This window comes from Papaver somniferum, unplaced genomic scaffold (genome assembly GCF_003573695.1).
Source record: "Papaver somniferum cultivar HN1 unplaced genomic scaffold, ASM357369v1 unplaced-scaffold_123, whole genome shotgun sequence".
Classification (NCBI taxonomy): Eukaryota; Viridiplantae; Streptophyta; class Magnoliopsida; order Ranunculales; family Papaveraceae; genus Papaver; species Papaver somniferum.
The window spans coordinates 281,706-286,778 of record NW_020621381.1 but is presented as its reverse complement, the minus strand read 5'-3'; positions in this window follow the sequence as shown (position 1 = coordinate 286,778).

Genomic DNA, 5,073 nt, shown 5'->3' with positions numbered 1-5,073 from the left:
CATGGTTGGCATGCCTTGGCGCGGAGATGTGGCCGACATGGAATGCCATTGGCACGGTGGTGCGGATGGCATGGTTGGCATGCCTTTGGCGCGGAGATGTGGATGGCATGGCATGCCATTGGCACGGTGGTGCGGCTGGCATGATTGGCATGCCTTTGGCACGGTGGTGCGGCTGGCATGGTTGGCATGCCTTTGGAACGGTGGTGCGGCTGGCATGGTCGGCATGCCTTTGGCGCGGTGGTGCGGCTGGCATGGTTGGCATGCCTTGGCACGGAGATGTGGCTTGCTTGGAATGCTGATGAGTGCTAAAAAGTGCATATTTCTATATCTTTATGTTGGCATTTAGCTCATCTTTTGTGCATTAATTCTACATTTTATCCCATATTCTGTATTTTCGTTGTTTTCAAGAATAAATACTTTTCTTCATTAATTTTGCATTTTTAGGTACTAAATAAATCCTGGTTATCTCACGGAGCGAAAAGAGCAAAGGAACGGCAAAGACTCTCGCTAGGAGGAAGCGAAGAATGATGTTTGCAAGAGCCGGATCAACGAGAAGTGGGCTTGAAGAGGAAGAATTGTTCTTAAAGAAGATATGGGCTTGGCATACCCAAGGCCCAAAACCCTTACCCAAATCCATTTCCATTATCCATACCCATTTCCATGAGAGCCGTCAGATTGGATCCATCTTGTCATCCAACGGTCGCCTCATCATTGTGCATCAAAATCCGAAGCTCCTGTTAAACACCATAGTACCTAACTCCATCTGAAGCTGTCAATTTTGTTGTATCTCATAATCCAACGGTCACTACATACCTCTCCATCGTAGCCGTTCGATTCAATCTATATGGGATCATCCAACGCTCTTTACTCGATGTTCATCAAAGTTCGCTATCCCCGCTTCACACCCTAGAAACCGAACACCTACACCCCAAACAAACAGACCCTAATCTCATTATCCATCGAGCTCTCTTCTCCCCAAATCCTCTGCAACAACCATCCCCCAACAGAGCTCTGCAACTCCATCTCCTCACCATCTGCGCCACCCTGCCCTGCCACTCCGTACGAACCACCATCACCTCCCCTACCTCAAACCCATCTCCCTAGCCTAGTTATTTTCCCCATCTCACAACCACTGAAACCCTAGGTTTTGGGGTGAGTAAAATAACTCGAACTAGGGAACAATTAGAGCAGCATAGGCGTCAATTGAAGGCATAGAAGGACCAGAAGAGGCAGAGAAGAAATGGGTCGACCGTTTTGAGTGATTTGTCACATCAAATTGGGTAAATATCTAACCCTAATTTTGAGAATTTGGGGGAAAACATTGTAAACCCTAATTTTGGATTCTGGGTATAAATAGAAGGTGTGGGTGTGGGTGTGTGTTGTAACGATCTCTGGACGAGCCAGTAGATATTTGAAGAAATTTTCATTACAATTTCAAATTCAGTCCCTTTATCACAGTTGATTTTTTTTGAATGTTGTGTGTTGTGTTTGAATTATCTTGTATGATGAATGCTTGTGTATGTAATATGTTGAGCATGAGCTAAGTAGCATTAAGCTAAGGCTCAGTTGAAGCCTTATGCACTGTCAAATGACAAGTTGCTAGGATAGTTAACTCCATGCCCTGTTTTGCTTGAGCAATTGGAAGAAACTAATGCTCATAGTGCCTGTGATTGACTGTTCTGTCAAAAGACAGTCAATACTAGGGGCAAACTAATGAGCAAGTTAGTTCTCTTCCATTTCTAGATGTATGCATAGGATATTCAACTCAACCTAGAAATATGTTGTTTGATTAGGACACAAGGTGGATCCTAAGCCTTGGCTTAACCACAAATCCTTTACAATCACTTATAATTTCAGTTCTATTTTGTTCCCTGCTAAATTTACCTTCCTTCACTGTTTTTCTTGCATTTTGAAGTTGTTGTGCACTGAAATCAGTGCACAAACTCCCCCTGCCCTTGTCTTACAGCCTTGGTTCCCTGCTATTTTTATTTTATATCCTCTGCCATTTAATCTTTGCTGCTTTGCCATCTTGTGTTAACTGCTTTGCTTTGTTAACTGTTTTGGTTCTTTGCAATTGCCATATTACTTTGCCTTGCTCACTGCCATAGTGCCTTGTCTCCATTGCTAGCTTAGGAAAATTTCTTGTATGCTCCCACTCCCTGTGGACTAATCCCTTGCTTACTCTCTATACTAAAACTTGGCCTTGTATACTTGCAAGTCTTTTGTGTGTCGTTCCCAAGCACACCAAGTTTTTGGCGCCGCTGCCGGGGAGCTGGCTGCCATATTTTTGAAGTTTTCATTGCTGTTCTGTAACTGCATACTCTGCTGAAAATTGCATCTTAGCTTGCTGTTCTTGAAGCTGTCTCCTGAGATTCACCAGGTGCTTGATGCTGTGCTGGTGCTGCCAAGCTCCCTGCTGGTCCTGATCTGCTGAAGCTGATCTTGCTGGGCTCGAGCAACACCAAGCCAAGCCTGCTGCTTCATCTGCGAACTGGGCTCCTGGGCTGCTGCATCTCAACAAGTTGCTGGGCTCGTCCAACTGAGGTGGGCTTGTGCCACCATTACTGCTGGGCTTCACCACTTCAACTGAGTTGGGTTTCGTTGCTGTTGCTTCTGCTGGGCTCTGTTCCACCTGTTGTCGCTGGGCTTGAGCGTGAGCTGCTTAGGACGATCCTAGCCCAACTGGGCTGTGCAACTAAAAGGGGACCAAAAGCCTATTTTTGGGCTTCCCTCCTAAAATCAAGTAAGCCTAACCCATGAGTTAACCCACTTGGGCCTCATTTAAATTCAAATTCGGGCTTGTAATAATTAATTTAATTATTTATTTGGGATTGTAATAATTTTTATTTATTTTTTTATTTTTATTTTTTTTTCTTATTTGGGACTGTAATTATTTTTTGTCTTTATTTTTCTTTTTCTTTTTCTTTTATGGGCTTGTCTTAATTATTATTATTGTTTTTATTTTCTTTTATGGGTTGTGCTAATTTATGCTAGGTTTAGTTCAAAAAAATTTTCAAAGCCCAATTTTAAACCAAAAAAAAAAATCCCTTATCAAAACCAAAACCCACTCAAAACCAAATCATCAAAACCCATTTTAAACCAAAATATTGGGCCTTTTGTGGTTCAAAACTGTTTCCGATTGCTCTGACCAAAATGTTAGTTGAGGTACCTGCGAGGACATGATTGTAACCTTTAGAGACCAATCAAATAGACTAGTTAGAGTAAATCAAATAGACCCAATTGACATACCCACAACGTCTGAGGAAAACACACCGGACCAATCTGAAACAATGGGAGAACACCGTACCCTCAAGGATTATATGTACCCAACTAGAGCAAGTCAACCCTCTTGCATTGTCCTACCCGAGGGTAATGGCCATTATGAGCTGAAATCGAGCACAATACAAATGCTCCCTGTTTTTAGAGGTGTTGACAATGAAAACTCTTACCACCACGTGAGAGAATTCGAGGAAATTTGTGGAACTCTGCGTTTCACTCAAATGACCGACGAAACCCTAAAGTTAAGGCTCTTTCCTTTCTCCCTGAAAGATAAGGCAAAATCCTAGTTGTATGCTTTACAGCCACAATCCATCATGACATGGGATGACCTCACAAAGGAGTTTTTCAAAAAATTCTTCCCAAACCACAAGACTGCGACAATTCGTCAAAGTCTGAATAGCTTTGTGCAATTAGAGGGTGAGACCTTAGCTAGATACCTGGAGAGATTCAATGAATTATTGCTCCAATGTCCCCATCATGGTTTTGAAAAATGGAGACTTGTGCAAATTTCGTATGAAGGTCTAGATGTGTCCACCCGAACAACGGTTGAGTCGATGTGCAATGGTCTTTTCGTAGACAAAACTGCTGATGCGTCTTGGGACTTCTTATTTGAGGTAGCTGAGAAGACGCAACAGTGGGAATCCATTCGTGAACCCAGAAAGACTACACCTGTAGCTAAGGTTCTTAGGATTGAGTCAGATTTTGAGGGAAATGCAACGATGGCATCGTTAGTTAGGAGAATAGAAGAGTTAGAACTACATACAAAACCTTCCACCACTACTCTCCGGGAACATGTCGAAATGTCTGTATGTGCTGCTTGCCATGATCCCAACCATCAACTCAATAGTTGCCCAGATTTACTTGCAGTCCAGGAAGCTAGACTTGAGCAAGCCCATGCTATGTTTCAAAAACCAGAGCATAACCCTTATTCACAGACCTACAATCCAGGATGGAGGAACCACCCCAACTTTTCATGGTCCAAAGGCCCCACTCAAGGAGGACCATCTCAACCCACCCAAAGCTATCAAAACAATCAGGGATATCAATACCCTAGGAACCCTCAACAACAATCATATCCTCAACACAATACCGACAAGAGAATATCCAACATAGAGGAGATTGTCCAGAGTTTGGTGCAAAGTCAGAAAAATCTAGATCAAAAGATGGGTCAAATGTGTGATTCAATAAGTGAGAGAGAAAAGGGTAAACTTCCTAGCCAACCCCAACAAAATCCAAAGAGGATATTTCAAGCAGGCACAACATCCTGCACTGAAACCTCACCCGATCAAGTCCATGCCATTACCACCCTCCGAAGTGGTAAAGTCATCGAGAACAACGTGGGCGAACCTAATGAATCTGATACAAATTCCACGCTGTCTCCACAACCCCAGAAAACCAAAGAACCTGAGCAAGTTGGAAAATCTGACAATTCTACTGCTGTGAATGACCCTTTGCCAACTCATTCTCCTGTTGCCCCATTTCCTCAAAGATTGATCTATCAACAGAAAAGTACCCATTACAATGAGATGTTAGATCTGTTCAAGAGAGTCAACATCAACATTCCTTTTCTTGAAGCAATCAAGCAAATCCCTGCTTATGCCAAATTCCTCAAAGACTTGTGTACTCAAAAGCGCAAGCTCAATGTGCAAAAACGTGCTTTCTTAGCTGAGCAGGTGAGTTCCATCATTCTGAACAAAACTCCACCCAAGTTTAGGGATCCAGGATGTCCAACAATTTCTTGCACTATAGGAGAACACACGGTCAATAAAGCGTTATTAGACCTAGCTGCAAGTG